The sequence below is a fragment of the Urocampus carinirostris genome, chromosome 16, assembly GCF_059441175.1.
Source record: "Urocampus carinirostris isolate Australia breed hairy pipefish chromosome 16, RoL_Ucar_1.0, whole genome shotgun sequence".
Lineage (NCBI taxonomy): Eukaryota > Metazoa > Chordata > Actinopteri > Syngnathiformes > Syngnathidae > Urocampus > Urocampus carinirostris.
In genome coordinates this window covers 35,963,375-35,982,381 of record NC_142364.1, presented here as the reverse complement: position 1 = coordinate 35,982,381, position 19,007 = coordinate 35,963,375, and the positions used below count along the sequence as shown (strand labels likewise).

The following is a 19,007-nucleotide window of genomic DNA, read 5'->3' as shown; positions in this document are numbered from 1 at the left end:
CTTATGGGACGGCCACTCTGGAACACAATACATAAACAATTTAGACATAAATGTGGGCATAGAAAAGAAAAAGACAGCTTTTACTGGGAGGTAAGCATCATGAAAAAATGTTGAAATTACATTTTTTATATCCAATGACAACTCTTTTGAATTAAATTCCTTATAAACTAAGGTGTTTGGGTCGTACAGGGAAGTTTGGTGATGATATTATGTCAGCTTAAGGGTCAGGTGGACTGTTCTTGTGTTTGTTTACTTTTCATCATGTCACACATTAAAATCTCCTACTATATGTCATTTATGTCTACACAAACATAGGGTACGTGAACGCGCGTTGTATGTTAACCCTTACTGTATTTGACCGAACGGGGTCATTTTTTTTTAATGAGTGTACGTACCTTCTTAAGATGAATCAGCGCTACATATCGCTGAAGCTGTCTTCAGTATAGCACATTTCTCGTCCGTTGATTGAAGACACGGAAAAGGTGATGAGCTTGCAGGCAATCAGTAACAACACAGCTGTAGCGGGCATTTTTAACATTGCACGAACTCTCCAACTGCCACACCACAGGTTGAGACTCAAGTTGTTTTCATGTGACATAGGCCTATACATCACTAAGGTCTACAGCCAATTCATATTACCGCCATCTCCTGGACAGGGGTGGAACTTTGCAAGTCTCGTCCAATTTCTTAGGAAACCACCTTCACTTTGCACTCCACTCACCGAGGGCACTTCCCTATGGAAGGACCTCACTGGAGGGTTCTCAGGGCCAAGTGAGAGGAATGGAATTGGGCCATCGACTCCAATGAAACAGAAACAGATCCCCCCCCACTTTTCAATTTGGATGCATAAATTCACAAATTTACTTGACTAATGAGTGAGAAATTTAAAATATCCCTAGTATCTGAGTCTGTAGTTAATATCGAATTAAGTACTGTCAAATCATTTGGCTCCTATATATTATATGAATAATGTTGGCAAAAATATCAACTCATTTCTTCTCTAGGAAGGTGTTATTAAGGTTTCCAGACGTCGCCGCAGTGTTTTCTGTTCAGAACACACACGTCCTCTAAACATGTTTGAAACTCTACGCCAAGTATGTCAAACTCTTTTTAGCTCAGGGGCCATATGGGTGAAAAACCTCTCACGGGCCACTCTAGTAAATAATGGCATAAAAAGTGTACTTTAACTGTAAGGTAGAGATCGGCCTAAAAAAAATCAGCCCAACCCGACCAGACTCGCGGGTAAACAAACCCGAACCTGCCCAAACTCAGAGGATTAACTTGATTTGATAAACGAGCCCGAAATAAACCCGAAGCTTTAATTTGCCACAAAGGTAAACATGAAGCTTTACTCCGGCCTGTCATCACAGAACTGTGCGTTTCGGCTGAATTACGCAGACTGGGGTCACTTGGGGCCGAGTCTCTCAAATCAAGTGTGAACTTCCAAGTGCAGTGCCGAAATGAACGGTTGAGCGCTGAAGTGCGCATGTCGGCGACAAACAGCAAACAAAACTGAAATAAGTGGCACTGAAAAGATAATTATGCAGATTACAAGCTGCAAATAGCGAAATATTTGGCTGAAAAGCAGTAAATTTGTAAAGCTTGTGAGCCGTTGGCAAGAAGCAGAAATGACGTCCGACATGAGGACGGGAAAGGAGGAAGCCGCACGTCTTTTACCCAAACACCGAGAAGGAAATTTATTCGGGTTTAGTGATTTTGAGTTAACTGCATTTTCTTTATCGAAAAAATAACCTGAATAAAAGTAAGTGTGTGCTGAGTAGACCCTTGAAGAAGGGGGAAAAATAAAATACAATAAAACTGAGAAAAAAGCCCGACCGGCCCGACATAATGTTGAACATTTTAAGCCCGAACCCGGCCCGAATTCGGGCCCTCTACTTTAGGACTTGGGATCTTTCAGAGGCTCTCAATGAAATTACTGTTAGAATTCAGGGGTGCAAGATTCAATTATAAGACGATGATTGGGGTTACGCTCGTGTGATAGGCAACATTTCCTGAAGTAGAAAACCATTACTTTATAAAATTATTACACAGTTAAATACTGTAGTACACAAGAAAATCACAAAAATAAACCCATTTTTACAGGGCCCAGCATTTGCTTATCAAAAAGTTACTGTATACTGAATCTGTAAACAAGTATTGATTTCTTTTTACAAATAGCTCTAAATAAAAAAAATCCTTAAACATCTCTTAAGGACTGTATAGCCAATTAAATTGCAGAACACAATGCATAATAAATATGTAAAGCAGTCAGACTGTGAAAAGTGAACTGCGTTGTAGCAAAGGATTACTGTAACCTGTTGTCATTATTATTTGGTTACACGTTTTACATTGGTCATTTTGAAAAAAAAAAAAAAAAAACAATTAAAAAAAACGTGTTATTGAGAGATAACCAAAATTTGTATTAACCTGACTCTCCTGACACTCACAAAGAGCATTAGAGCAATCTGTAGGCTCCGGACCTCCGACGTCTTTATCTTCTTGCCCCTTAAGCTTATGTGCTGTCAATGAGCAAAACTACTAAGTAAGACACCAAGTTACTCTACTGTAATTAGGACAGAGGTTATAAAACTTGTGTTCATTAACTGCTGTGGAAATACTGGAATGAGTGACAAACTGTAATGCTTATGCGTGCAAACATTAAAAAAACGTCCCATCTTTCACAATCTTATTATATTCCTAACGATTTAATAATGTCATATCACCCATCTCTATTCAGGCCCAAACTACGGCATCCCTCAGGTATAATACATTTGAGACAGTCAAACACTACAAATTTTAAACTTTCATGTCAATTTTGTTTGTAAATAATGTAATGTTCAATATATATATATATATATATATATATATATATATATATATATATATATATATATATATATACAGTGGCTTGTGAAACTATTTGGCCCCCTGGAACTTTGTGACCTTTTGCCACATTTCAGACTTCAAAGATATATAACTAATTTTATGTGAAGAATCAACAATAGGTGGGACACAATCATAAAGTGAAACACACTTCATGTGGATATTTTAAACTTTTTTTAACAAATAAAAACGTAAAAAGTGTGTGTGTAAAATTATTCAGTCCCTTTTAGTTAATACTTTGTAGCGCCACCTTTTCCTGCGATTAAAGCTGCAAGTCACTTGGGGTATGTCTCCATCCGTTTTCCACATTGAGAAACTGAAATTTTTGCTCATTCCTCCATTCAAAACAGCTCGAGCTAAGCGAGGTTGGATGGAAAGCGTTTGTGAACAGCAGTTTTCAGTTCTTTCCACATATTCTCAATTAGAGTGAGGTCTGGACTTTGACTTGGCCATTCAACACCTTGATGTTTTTTAATGAACCATTCCATTGTAGCTTTTGCTTTATGTTTTGGATCATTGTCTTGTTGGAAGACATCTCCGTCCCAGTCTCTGGTCTTTTGTAGACTCCATAAGATTTTCTTCCAGAACTGTCCTGCATTTGGCTCTACCCATCTTCCAATCAATTTTAACCGTCTTCCCCTTCCCTGCTGAAAGAAAGCAGGCCCAAACCATGATGCTGCCACCACCATGTTTGACTATGGGTATGGTGTGTTGAGGGTGATGAACTGTGCTGCTTTTACGCCAAACATAACGTCTTGCATTGTTGCCAAAAAGTTTGATTTCGGTTTCATCTGACTAGAGCACCTTCTTCCACATGTTTGGTGTGTCTCCCAGGTGGCTTGTGGCAAACTTTAAATGACACTTTTTATGGATATATTTAAGAAATGGCTTCTTTCTTGCCACTCTTCCATAAAGGCCAGATTTGTGCAGTATACGTCTGATTGTTGTCATATGGACAGATTCTCCCACCTAAGCTGTAGACCTCTGCAATTCATCCAGAGTGATCAGGGGCCTCTTGGCTGCATCTGTAAACAGTTTTCTCCTTGTATAAGCTGAAAGTTTAGGGGGACGGCCTGATCTTGGTAGATTTGCAGTAGTCTGATAGTCCTTCCATTTCAATATTATTTCTTGCACAGTGCTCTTTGTGATGTGTAAAGCTAGGGAAAGCTTTTTGCATCCAAATTCAGCTTTAAACTTCTCCAGAACAGTATCTCGGATCTGCCTGGTGTGTTACTCGTTCTTCATGATGCTCTCTGCTTTAAACAGACCTCTGAGACTATCGCAGTGCAGGTGCATTTATACAGAGACTTGACACAGGTGGATTCCATTTATCATCATTAGTCATTTAGATCAACATTGAATCATTCAGAGATCCTCACTGAACATCTGGACAGAGTTTGCAGCACTAAAAGTAAAGGGGCTGGATAATTTAGCACACCCATTTTTTCATTTTTTATCTGTTAAAAAAGTTTAAAATATCCAATAAAGTGTGTTCCACTTCATGATTGTGTCCCACTTATTGTTGTGAACATTGACAAATGTCACATCACACAGAGTGACTCGGTTATAAATTTAGGTGTCATATTTGACCCTGATCCATCCTTTGAGATGCATGTAAAGCAAATTACTAGAACCGCTTTCTTCCATCTTCGTAACATTGCTAAAATCCGTTCAATACTGTCTCAGTCTGATGCGGAAACTATAATTCATGCATTTGTTACCTCCCGTCTCGATTACTGTAATGCACTACTCTCCGGTCTCCCGAAGTCCAGAATCAAGTCTCTTCAGCTAGTACAAAATGCCGCAGCGAGGCTTTTAACTAGGACAAAAAAGTACGATCACATAACACCGATTTTGGCTAACCTGCATTGGCTCCCAGTTAGGCAAAGATGTGACTTCAAGGTTCTCTTAGTATTGTACAAAATCATACATGGACTTGCTCCCTCTTATCTTTCAGATCTGATCTGCTCCTATGTCCCGGTCCGAAGCCTACGATCTGAGAGTGCCGGTCTTCTGGTGATCCCGAGAGCAAAGAAGAGTTCTGCTGGTTCGAGAGCGTTCTCAATCCGGGCACCGGTGCTGTGGAATGCTCTTCCCCCTGAGATCCGATCTGCAACCTCAGTGGAAATATTTAAATCTAAACTTAAAACTCACTTCTACTCCATTGCATATGAATAACCTACACTTCTTGTCGGTTGAAAATAGTCTGTGTAATATAGTGTAATAATCTGTGAAGCCCTTTGAGACACTTTGTGATTTAGGGCTATACAAATAAAAATGAGTTGACTTGACTATTGTTGATGCTTCACCAGAAATTTTATATATTTATGTTTAAAGTCTGAAATGTGACTAAAAGTTACAAAGTTCAAGGGGGGCACATAATATCACAAGCCATTGTAGCTCTTTTATGAAAACTGGCAGCACAGTGGTTAGCGCGGCTGCGGCACAGTTCTGAGGTCATGATATTGAACCTTCCTGTGTGGAGTTTGCATGTTCTCCCTTCGGTTTCCTCCCACATTCCCAAAACATGCATGTCAGGTTAATTGGCCGGTCCAAATTGTCACTAGGAGTGAATGAGCGAGTGAGTTGTCTGTCTCTGTGTGCCCGGCGACAGGCTGGCAACCAGTTTAGAGTGTCCCCTACCCGCTGCCCGTAGATAGCTGAGATGGGCTCCAGCACCCCCGCGATCCGACTGAGAATAAGCGGTGTAGATGATGGTTGGATAAAAACTGTCTTGTTACCCTCTGCCGGACCAAATGGTACCACAATTCCCAGCATCACAACTAAAGGGTGTGCACTCTAATTTTAATTGATTTAACATTCTTGGTGGCTCATAAATCACGTGACACAACAAATGGATGATCTAATGAGTTGCCAACACTTTTATTCATCGATTTTGTCCGTTGTTGCAGCACTGATCAATACCGATATTTGGGAATTCTATGGATATCACTATCATTGATGAAATTGGCCGATTGAATATATTTAAAATTGTGTAAGAGGAACAAGCGACAGCCTCCTCCCTGCGCTTGCTCCGGGTAGCTACACGTTAGCGTCCGGAATGCTAAACATAGAATAGAATAAAATAGAAAATGCCTTTATTGTCATTGTTACAACATGGGATATGCTGTGACAACGAAATTGGACGACTCCAGTCCCACATTTACAGTGAGGATAAGGAAACAAAGAAACAAAGGAACAAAGTACTAACTGACTTGGACACCTGGAAACGAGATTTCATAGGATGCAGGCTCATTAGTTTGACTACTATCACGCATGTGGCTGTTCTTTGATTACTACACCCTTTAAAGTGGATCGACTTTTGTAACCTAAGATATGTAATCCAAAAAAGGGGTCCGAGAAAGGTCTGTAGAACTGGTTAGACTTTTCTATCTGAGGGCTTCTCTCCCTGTTCTCCTTGCAAGTTCAAAATCCATTAATGTCTTCTCTTCTTACTTTGAGTGTCTACTTAAGTTTAAACTTATCACCTGGCATCCCATTTTTAACAGCCACGTTTCCGCAAAACACAGCAACTGCGCTCCTTGTGCGCTTCAATGTTTTCCACCAACACTCGATCTTATTTGGTCGTGAGTTCGCATTTACCATGATTACGGATGGTACCGAAGACTCATAACGCCGCTAGCCGCTTCGCTAGCTCCGGCTCTCCTCCACGATAGGCCCCTTCATCACGCCGGCACGAGAATTCCTCAGGGCAAGGAGTTGAAATTCCTTAAATACACGCATTTCTTGTGCGTTAAAACCCATGTCCATAGGATAGAAGTAATCCATAGTGTAGTTGTCAAAACGGGAAGAAAAAAACACCGAAGATAGGAGCAGACAATAAAACAATAGGGCAGCTGCTGGAAAAGGCAGCCGCTCGTGGCAGCGCCGCTTTGATCTTTTGGCATAAAAGGTGTAGTATACTTGTTTTAGGGAAGCAGGTTCAGGTGGAGACTTATTTGGTAGTTCTTATACTAACATTAGTTTGTCAATCAAGCGCGTGTGTTTGTGAATGAATGTGAGCATACAAAGCACGCTAAAGTGAGAGGCTGAGTGATTAGCTGTTAACATTAGTTTGTCTATAGGGCTCTAAAACAGGAGTGCCCTCTCTTCAATTCGCTGGCTCCATTGAAGGTTCCATGCACTTTTTGTATTAAGTTAATTTAAGTCATGTCGATTGTAGTGACATTTTTGTCTATTTATTGTAAGAAAAATTAAAAAATAATCAGGGAGCTACTTCAGTTTTACTTTACTTTACTTTTATACGAGTTGCTGATAAGCCTGATTTTATTTCCTGCACTGTTAGTTTTCAGTTTAAGTGAAAGAATAGTCATGTTCATTTGCCTTGAAATGTTTAAGAGAGCTAAATATATTTGAATTTATAACACAAGTTTTGTTTCTTTTTGCATTATTAAACATTTTTTTACACCAATTTTAAGAATCAGGGTAAAAATACGAGACAAAACATTAATTTTATTGTTTAATGCCACATCCATTGCAGCCTGGCCATCCTTCAGGGTGAATTACTTTGTGTGCGGTCCCTTCTAAAGGTTTCATTTTCTTCATACTGAGGTTTTTCCTTGCCCTCATGTAGGTTTTAGATCAGGGGATGGTGTAATAGTCTGTAGTTTGCAATAGTCTGGTCTGTGCAGCCCTTTGAGATTCATTGCAATTAAGGGCTATACAAATAAACATGACAAGACTTTTACAGCAAATAAATATAGATATCGGTTATTGGCCGCCTCCTAAAAATAATAATGGGCATCAGTATCAGCCCTGAATAACCCATATCAGTCAATCCCTATCAAGTGTACAGTACTTTTAATGACTTATCTGTGTCGTATTGTCAAAATTCTCTACTGTTCCATTTTGCCCATTTATCCTGACAGTATTTTATCTTTTATCTCTTTAAGGTCTTTATTACATGTTTAACCTGGACTGCCATGGCCAATCTCGTTGCGTAGATTGTTTCACAACGTTGATATCAATGGCAAACACTATTCAATTCAATAATACTCATGTAGAAACTAATGTTTGTAAAGTGTTTTCCTCAATGAGCACTGGTAAATAAGCAATATGTCTTAAGACTTCTGGTAAACGGTTGAATCTTAAAGGATGTAAGCAAGATTTCCATGACGAAAACAAGAAACCTAAAAATAGCAACACCACTGTCATTACATCAAATTGACCGTACTCAATACCGCATTGTTAGACTTTTTGAGTCAAGAACTCGAGTCTTTGATAAATGGATTTTTTTTTTTTTTTAAATGTTGGACAAATTTTAAATTCTAATACACACATTCTCTTTAACATCCTGCTAATCACTATTTATTGGGAAAATGTTCAATGCTCACAACTCCCCCTCAAAGTTCTCATGCTGCCTCTCGACTGCACGTCCACAACACACACCTAGCGCCGCAGGACTGGGCGCAACACACATAAGAAAATAATACTTTAATGCGAGCCTTACAATCGTAAAAATAGTGGGGTCTCAAACTCTCATCCTGGGAGCGGCCCTCAGGATGATAATTTGAGGCACCGCAATAATAACAAGGTTGAGGGAACAGTGTGTTTTAACATTAGGTAGTTAAAAATTCAAATTAGGCAGTGTTCTTTCTAATACCGAACACGAGTGCTAAAAATCACAACTATGTATGAAAAGTATGGTTACTCCGTGAACATAAAGCACTATTTTTCTTGTGTTTTTCTTTTTGGTGTATCCGCAACAGCAAGATGGCATCTCTCTGTAGGTGTGGCTCATTTTATGTGAAACTAATGGAAATTTCCTGACCTACCAAGTATTTAAAATTATTTAACTAATGCCAATTATTCAAAATCAAAATTCTTACCAATATAAATCACACTGAATAATACACACTGTCTCTGGCAGCACCCAGGTAAATTGAGTTAGAGACACCTGCTGTAGATTATAACATGCTCTCTGGGGTGCAAAAGTGAAAGGTAACTACAGTGAGTAGAAGTGCTGTGTTTTTATTGATGGTGGTTGTGGAAAAAAAAGAGCATAACCAAAACGCATGTTAAAAAAAAGAATTGCTACCTTTAATATTACATTTTATAATATATAATGTATATATTCCACAGCTAAGACATTGTGAGGAAAAAGGTGTCCTGAGAGCTGAATTGAAAACCATTCCAGCACTAGATTGTTAAGCAATGGTGACAAGAGTCTTTATATTTTAGTTTCTCTCATTTTGCATGTTATTGCTTGGTAGGGGTTGTGATGCATTTAGGCAAACTAGATTTCCATTCTGGTTTAGCTCCCTAACAGTAGAAAATGTGATTCCCCTTCAAATAAATGTAACCACTCAGCGCTTATTACTCCAACAGCAGAGACTTATTGATTACTGTGAGCAGCCATCAATTGACATAGTGGATTTTCCATCCCAGATTTGTAGCTACACACGCATGAAAATATGCCAGTGTGAGGCAATAAAATGCCAAGGTCATTGTAACCTCTAAAATGAAAGTCCATACAGCTGCCAAGTGTTCAGATAATCCTGATTTTTATCAACTAGCGGTCATTCACAGCCTGATGAAACACTGTGCTCTAGCCATCTTTAAAATGTGTTAGACTTCGTATTAATGGATTAAACTCTGACCAAATAAACACAATAGTTTTGTTTTTGACCAAAACAACCGCAATCTTTCATTGTAGCATACCAGGTAGGTAAGATCATATTAGCAAATGTGTCAAAGAGTCTCCTCCATCTCTGTTTTTACTCACTCAGAGAAAAATTCATTAATTGAGGTTAACATTTTAAAGGACTCTTCTCACCTCTTTGACTCTGGTGCAAGGAGTAACAGTGACATGGCCACCCTAAACTAGCGCTCAAAACAGAAAAATCTTATTGGAGATTTTTTTTCCCCCAAATAATTTCAATTGCACCATGGTTTGGAGAGGGATGGGCGCCAGCAAGGTGTACTCGGCCAAGAAACACCACAGGAAATGGTGCCTAGTGATTAAAGGATCCAGGCAAACGTCCATCCATTTTCTGTGCCACTTATCCTCACTAGGGTAGGAGCCCATCCCAACCAACTTCGGGGAGTGGGCAGGGGACACCCTGAACTGGTTGCCAGCCAGTTGAAGGGCACAGAGAAACATAAAACCGTTCATACGCACACACCTAGGAACAATTAAGAACCAACCAATTAACCTGAGATGCATGTTTTCGGAATGTGGGAGAAAACCGGAATCCCCGGAGGAAACATACGCCCCGGAGGAAACATACGCAGACACGGGAAGAACATCCAACCAACCATTTTTCAACCTAGTCCAGGCTCTAAGCAACACATTATAATATTTTTGGGGCTATTTATCCTGACAGTCTTTTATCTCATTTTCTTTATAAAGTTTTTATTACACAATAGAAGTTTTGTTTTTACAAAATACCCTTGACCAAAATGAACGCAATATTTCAGCATACCAATGGAGTACCTCGTCAAATCCTGTTGCGTACAATGTTTTACAACGTTGTTATTGATGAGAATAAAATTCATAAAATTAATATGCGCTAGTGAACTCTAAATTCTTATGATGCATTATTCAACAATATGACTTTAAGAGAAAGGAAGCAAAACATTTAAAGAGCTCTACTAAAATCCTGTACTTCACATTTCTTTCACAAAAAAAAAATCTTCAAATTATCCAATTGTATTAATTACAAATTTGTTTAAAAACACGCTCACACACACACACACACACACCTTATTCAAAATTGGTATGGGTGTGATGCTCTCCTGTATATAGTCTAGTTTACATTGGAAAGATAATTTTGTCGTTGATCATGTTATGTTAAGTTACATTTAAGACAGTAAGCATCAATTTATTCGTCTACTTTCAGAATGACAAAATATAGGCTGTTTAGGTACTCACAAAAAATGCGATTATAATGTGGTTGCTTTTTTTTGTTAAATAAAAACGCTAGTAGATTGAGAATGGTGATTGGTGCCATGGATGTTTTTAGTTTTCTGAGACAATTCAGTGTGGCGCTAAAATGAAGCCCATACTTATGAACTTCAAAAAAGACAGTTTGAAAATAAAAATGTATTAAGTTTTTATTTTGATTTCTGTTTGAGTGCAGGATAAGCGCCCGTTCTGATTATCGGGGCCCATACTCATAACGGCAGGTATCAGTATTGTACAGAATTTTTTTTCCATTCCGTGTTTTTCCCATTGAAAAATAAGTTTTTTCGTCTGTTTGGCGATGAGTGTGTGTCACTCTTATAGAGCAAGTGCAGGGAAAGAAATATGGAATCACTCAATTCTGAGGAAAAAATATTGCATGATTATGTCCCTGCACTTGCTCTGTAAAAGTGACTTTTACTGACCATTGCAATGTTTTTTCTTCATTAGTTGTGATGGCAATGCAACACACACAAATTACTAACTGAGCTGAAAGCACAGTTGTAATGTGTTGGGAGTGGCCTTGCCACACAACTAGTAATCTCTTCCAGATTACCATTATTATTATTATTATTATTATTTGTGATTGCTCCAGCAAGGCACGACTACATTGCCAAGTGCTGTAAGCAGTTGTGTAGTTGCACATTGGCCCATTCAATTCAATAGGTAGCCATGGAAACAAGGGCTTTACCAGGAGCAGTCATAGTAATCAGGGACTGTCCAGGGTAGCTTGAGGGGGCCCGACCCACATTACCTTTAACCAAGGTAAATGGTGAATTCGAAAGAGTGGATGCTAGCAAGAGGATGCTAACAGCTATGTGCGCCTATAGCAAAGTGTTGGGCTGGCGTACCGCAAGCTAGCTGTAAACACTGTTGGTGATTAGTTGGGCTGGCATAGCCGGCCCAAGTATTAGCAAAGAGAGGTTGATGCTATGCTTACTCAAGCTAGCTGTAAACACTGTTCGCAATGGGTTGGGCTGGCGCAGCCAGCCCAAGTATTAGCGCAAGCTAGCTGTAAACACTGAAGGCAATGCTAACTTCTTCATGCTAAAAAATTTTGATAATGGCTATATTTTAACAACTTCATATTTACAAATTATGCTAATGGTCTCATGTTAATCAGTTATGCTAACAGATGCATTCTAAAAAGTGATGCTAACAGCTTAATGCTAACTTCTTAATGCTAAAAAATTTTGGTAAAGGCTATATTTTGACAACTTCATTTTTACAAACTATGCTAATGGGTACATGTTGATAAGTTATGCTAATGGTTACATGATGAAAAGTGATGCTAACGGCTAAATGCTAACTTCTTCATGCTAAATTTTTTTGGTAATGGCAATATTTTAAAGACTTCATATTTACAAATTATGCTAATGGCCTGATGTTGATGAGTTATGCTAATGAGTACATGCTAAAAGTGATGCTATCGGCTAAATGCGAACTTTTTCATGCTAAAAATTTTTGGTAATGGCACAATTTTAACGACTTTACATCTACAAATTATGGTAATGGCCTCATGTTAATGAGTTATGCTAATGGATACATGCTAAAAAGTGATTATAGTAGTGCTAAATAGTGATTATATCGCAAGCACAAGTAATATAATCCCCCGAAAATATTATTATTATTATATCTATCTTCTTCCGCCAAAATTCCGTGGGGAACTCCTCCCAGAGCTTTTGGAGTAGCCCAACGATCCATATACCAAAAATTCCGGCCCGATCAGGGCTCTCGTGCGACAATAGGAATAAGCGATACGAGTTTTGAGACCAAAAAAAGTCCCCATTCAGAATAATGGGTTTTGAGAATCTCCCATCCGGAATACATGGGCCCATACAAATCAATGTGTAGCGCTGGCAACCAGGACTTTCCTGAGGGTAGTCATAATAATCAGGTACTGTCCAGGGTGGCTTGAGGGGGCCCGACCCACATTACCTTTAACCAAGGGTAAATGGTGAATTACAAAGAGTGTATGCTAGCGAGAGGATGCTAACAGCTATGTGCGCCGCTAGCAAAGTGTTGGGCTGGCGTAGTCAGCCCAAACATTAGCGCAAGCTAGTTGTAAACACTGTTCGTGATTACCGTAAATTCCGGACTATAAGCCGCTACTTTTTTTCCAAAATTTTCAACCCTGCGGCTTATTCAGAGATGCGACCAATTTATGTAATTTTTTTTAACGGCCGCCAGCGGCGGTCGAGTATGAGAGGTAAGATTTAGACCGGTGGAACATATGCGCCAAGGAAGATCACAACTTATGAACGTAAACATACCCTCATTGTGCAAATTGGACAAAATAAGGCTCATTACGCAGCTTCCATATTGACGGCAAACGGGCATATTGCTGGGTTGTATTGAAGTAAGGGAGCGTGTAATGACGTCATCATGATAAAGTTTCTTTACAACGTTAAGAAAGACAACTTAGATGTCATTACCAAGGAGGAAGAAGCAAATGTTCTGCCCTGATGGGGTTTTTAAGGATTATTGTTCTATCTTCGTTATTCATTATCCATTATCCGTTATCGGTCAGTTCATAATACGCTACAAAGCCTAGGAGCCGGGACACTTACTCTCAGCCAAAAGGCCAAGCTAAGGTCCTAGCCCTAAAGCCTTGCTGCGATCATTGCGAATGCACCGTTCCCGGAGGTACTGCAATACCGGACCGATGCGTGGCGTGGACAGAGCAAGCTCTTATTCCATCTCCGGGTTGCAAAAGTCAAAGATCAAGGTATACAATGAGGTAACTACATAGATAGTACATAATTTCAGAACCACAATTACGGCATTCATTTCCTTAACAGATTAATTTGCAGGTGTGTGAGCGTCTTGTTAGTAGCGTGAGGCTATTTCCCAAAGGCACGGTTTAGGATGAAAGTTATATTATTATTATTCTAGCTTTGAAAACTCTCTCGATGTACCGTCTTTATTTGTAAATATGTGTAATATGTATTTGCAACGGTATATTTTTGTAATGTATTTATTTGTATTTATTTGAGACACTTATTCTGCACGAGCAAATTAAAAAAAGAGGGGCGGAGCAAACACGGGCTGATGTTAAAGTGTGGACCGGTTAAGGTGAGTTTTTGTAGACACGGCGGACAATAATGGATATATATTTTTCCCACCCTTACCTTTGGAAATATACATTTTTCCTTGGATTACTATCAACGGGCACCCAGAATCTGCAGGTCTGCAACAAATTTTAAGTACCTATATAATTTTACGTTCAATTTGGCGGCTGTGATTTTTGGACTGTGTGCTTCAATGAAGGACATTTAGTTTCAATCGCGGGACTTGTAGTTTGGCTTGGATTAATTTCGTGTTTATTTGATGTGGGTGCATGCGGCTAATATACAGGTGCGGGTTGTGTATGGACAAAATCGGTTTTCCCCTTAAAATGTGATGGGTGCGGCGTATAATCAGGTACGCTCTATAGTCCGGAATTTACGGTAGTTGTGCTTGCAAAGCCCAATGATTCATATACCAAAACTTCCGGCCCGATCGGGACTCTTGTGCGACAATATGGAGAAGCCATACGAGTCACCGGAGACCAAAAAAAAAAAAAAAAAAAAAAAAAAGTCCATCCGGAATGAATGGATTTGATATCACCCGTCCAGAATACATAGGCCCATACAAATCAATGGGTAGCCATGGCAAACAGGGCTTTCCTGGGGGTAATCATAGTAATCAGGGACTGTCCAGGGTGGCTTGAGGGGGCCCAACCTACATTACCTTTAACCATGGGTAAATGATGAATTCCAAAGAGTGTATGCTAGCGAGAGGATGATAACAGCTATGTGCGCCGCTAGCAAAGTGTTGGGCTGGCGTAGTCAGCCCAAACATTAGCGCAAGCTAGCTGTAAACACAGCCAGTCCAAGTATTAGTGCAAGCTAGCTGTAAACACTGTTGGCAATGGGTTGGGCTGGGCTGGCACAGCCAGCCCAAGTATAAGTGCAAGCTAGCTGTAAACACTGTCGGCAATGCTAACTAAAAATTTTGGTAATGGCTATATTCTAACAACTTCATAGTTACAAATTATGCTCATAGCCTCATGTTAGTGAGTTATGCTAATAGATACATGCTAAAAACTGATGCTAACGGCTACATGCTAACTTCTTCGTGCTTAAAAATTTTTTGGGAATGACAATATTTTGAAGACTTCATATTTAGAAATTATGCTAATGGCCTCATGTTGATGAGTTATACTAATTGGTACATGCTAAACAGTGATGCTAACGGCTAAATGCTAACTTCTTCATGCTATAACATTTTGGTAACGGCAATATTGTAACGACTTCATATTTACAAATTATTCTAATGGCCTCATGTTGATGAGTTATGCTAACGGATACATGCTAAAAAGTTATGCTAACGGCTAAATGCTAACTTCTTCATGCTGAAAAATTATTCTAATGCTAATATGCTAACGACTCAGCAAATTGAATGGGCTCAATGCATTCCGGATGGGCCGATTCAAATAGAATGGCTCCTCTCAAACGTGTACATTTTAATTTTTTTAATGTGTAATAACAGTGTTAATTACTATGTGATTACCATGAATGTGTTTTTTAGACCTCCACAAGGCATATCCTTGTTGCTAACGGTTGTGAGCCCATCTCAAATGAACTTGCCAGTCCCCCCACAGAACCAAGTAAAAAAATGACAGAAATATCTCTCCGAGTTAAAATCTTTATGCTAACTCATAATGCTTACAACCGGGGTTGTATATACATGCCGGGATCATCTTCCAGATCAATCACAACTCTTACAATTGCCGCGGGAATTGTCTAGTATTTACTTAAGATCCTGCTGAAAAAAACTTTGTCTCCTTCCAGGTTTTTTAGAGTAACATGATGTATTATACATCAAAAATTCCAGCTCGAATGGGAGTAGCGTGCCATCTTTTGGGTTACCGATATCCGTCACCACGACGACATAACTGACGATTTAAAAACACAGAATTTCCCATTCATTTTGAATGGGACCATCTCAAATCATCTTGCCAATACAGAGTAAAAAAATACAAATACAGCTCTCCCAGTAGTTAAAAACGTTATGCTTTATCCCCGTATCATCTTCCAGATCCATCAAAACTCTTTATCTAGTTTATCTTACTGTTTCTGAATGCCAATATGTTGCACTTTGGAATTACCTTATAATTGTTTGATGTTTGTGATCTGAGTTTTCTCCCACAGAATAAAATGTCTGAACGAGGGCTTGCCCAAGACTGTCGATTCTATACTTTTTGCTAGTGGTTGTACTACGATATACTTTTTTTTACAAGAGAACTTGCACCTTGTTTTATAACCATTATCAAGGACAACAATAATGGTCAAAATGAACCTTAACTTTCTTGACTGAGGCAGGGAGACAAATGTGAAGTGGTATATTTATATTGATCAGGGAAACAGGCTCTGGCAATCTTATTTAATAGATTTTATCAAATCATCAAACATAACACAGTGAAATAATACCGCCCGTTTCCACTACACGGTTCTGGCCTTCCTTGCCTCGCCCGCCCTACCGAAGAATTATTTTGTCTGGAGAGCAGCTTTGACAGTTTTGTTGAATTTTGTCTTAAAAAATATGGTATGGCGCTCTCAAAAATGTTTTTAAATGTCTTCACTTTTATAGCTCTTCGGGTCAAAAAAGGTTCCTGACCCCTGTTCTAGACCTCCCGGGATACAAACGACACATGGAAATCCATTACAGTAGGTCTTATATCATCGCCACACAAATTTTAGTCATGGTACCAAATTGTTGTTGTTATTGGCCTAAGCCGTGAAAATATTGTCAAACATTAAACAGATCCGTTGTACAGACAACTCACTCAGTCATCACGATCTGCGCGAGATTCTAAACTAAATGACAATAAGAGTATTGTGGGAAATAATTTGGCCATTCTGAACTAAATAAAGCGAACGGCATATATGGTACCTTAACTAAAAACTGATAATGACTGATAAAGGGATATGACCTAATGCATTTTCATGTGGCGTTTGTATCTTGAACAGTTTAGTTGATCGAATTAAACGCTCCCCGCCATGATTCTGGTGTGATTCCCATTGCATTCAATGTTATGCAATTCTATAATAGCCATTAATATCCCTAGCGGACTGGTGGTTAAGAATTAGTGTTTTTCCCATCGTCATCCGGTTCAAGCACCATAGCCACCATTAATGCGCAATGGGGTCAGCATTATTGACTGATCAATAATTGCATACATAAGTAAACATTTCCAATTTTGTTCGCATGAAAGGCACACTGGATTACAAGGCGCATGTTCAAATTACTGGCCAATTTGGGATATTTGGGTGGGCCTTATAGTCCAGAAAATACAGTATATTACAGAACATATTTTTCAACTTGGTACTACGGTGTTCCAGCTGGTAAGATACAAGCAGTGCTTAGTCTTGCTTCAAGCAAAAGACATAAAACTTGTTATCTGGTCTGTGTGTCGTTTTTGGAAGTACTCAGCAGTTATCTTTGAGCATTTTCGGGGTATTATCACCATATACTGTTAAAGGTATTCATAAAGACAATTGTTTTCAATTTGGCACAGAACATGTAATATTCCTCCACACAATTGTACAGCTATGTTGCGAAATATTCCACGCACCGGTCTCGATAAATATGGTCTTAAAGTTGACCCATCTAGCTTGTTTCCTCTACAGCTGTGACATCATCGAAGGAACACATCACTTTCAGCATTGCAAATCCTGTAGACACCACATAAGAGTAAGCTCCAAAACATATAAGGATTGTAGTGAACAACAATCGCATACAGCTCATTTCTGCTTGGAGGAATAGGAACTTTGTTTACCCTGTCGTTGGGTGCCTTGTGACGGTTTTGTCTGAGTTACGTGCTCAGACCACCAAAAGCTGCGTGAGGTAAATTTACCTACAAGTTTTAGTGTGCGTTCCTTCTATTTGGGTGGGGATTGTGGCTTTTCATTTGTTTTTCGCCATGTGTAACGGTTGGTGTAATATTGTCTGGCCAGCTCCAAATTAGCGTGGGGGCTGCTGAAAGCTTCCCGTTTTCTTTGCTCCCAATAAGCCAGTGTATTGGTTTATTCCCGACTAGGTTTGCTTTTGTCGCTGTAACCGTTGTTTGTTGTTGGTTTCACCACATGGTTTTTGGTCACCCAAGCCCGCCTTTCTTTAATCCGTCCTAATTAAACCCAAGTTAGCTTTCAGAGTGTTTTTCTGCCAGTTATCCCCTTTTAGGCTGCTCATCCTCTCTTGCACAATTACTGCTAACCACCTGCGACACAACGCCTAGACCTTCTCCACAAAAACTATCAAAACTTTGCTTGAAAGACTCATGACCCCTTTGACAAATTAACACGTGAACCAAAATGGTGATTGGCTCGCTAGGTTGCAGATGTTCTTCACATGACTCTAAAGCTCATGAAGTCAAAAAGGAGACAGGCTGCCTTAAAAATGCCTTCTCAGAAAATAATTGAAATATACCAATGAAATATATATTATGGGCAGCACGGCGGCGCAGTGGTTAGCGCTTGTGCGGCACAGTTCTTGTCATGGGAACCTGTCGTGGGTTCAAATCCAGCTCCAGACTTTCTGTGCGGAGTTTGTATGTTCTCCCCGTGCTTGCGTGGGTTTCCTCCGGGCACTCCGGTTTCCTCCCACATTCCAAAAACATGCATTTCAGGTGAATTGGCCGGTCCAAATTGTCCCTAGGTGTGAATGAGCGAATGAGTTGTCTGTCCCCGTGTGCCCTGCGACTGGCTGGCAACCAGTTCAGGGTGTCCCCTGCCCACTGCCCGAAGATGGCTGGGATGGGCTCCAGCCCCCCCGCGACCCTACTGAGGATAAGCGGTACGGCTAATGAGATGAGATGAGAATATATATTATGCAAAAACCATGAACAGTAAGACCTCGGTTATCGCGGTTAAGGGACCAAAACCACCCGCGATAAGTGAAAATCTGCGATTTTTTTTTTTTTTAATTATTATTTTTTAGACCCGGTTAATGGGGACCAAAACCACCCGCAAAAACTGAAAATCTGCGAAGTAGCAACGCCCCTTCAATGACAAAAAAAAACAAATTAAAAAAAAAATAATAATAATAATAAAAATTCTAAATTATTTTTTAGATCTGTTTAATGGGGAGCAAAGCCACCCGCAAAAAGTGAAAATCTGCGAAGTAGCGACGCCCCTTCAAAAAGAAAAAAAAATCC

The 19,007-nt window shown here is 39.5% G+C and overlaps 1 protein-coding gene and 1 pseudogene across 2 annotated transcripts in view; both read right to left on the bottom strand.

Annotated features, from left to right (window-relative positions):
• LOC148351212 (solute carrier family 12 member 2-like) overlaps positions 1–19,007 on the bottom strand; it is a 138,375-nt gene that overhangs the window by 106,624 nt on the left and 12,744 nt on the right. The gene's annotated exons all lie outside the window — the stretch shown is intronic.
• LOC148351213 (U2 spliceosomal RNA) lies at positions 13,432–13,551 on the bottom strand (annotated as a pseudogene).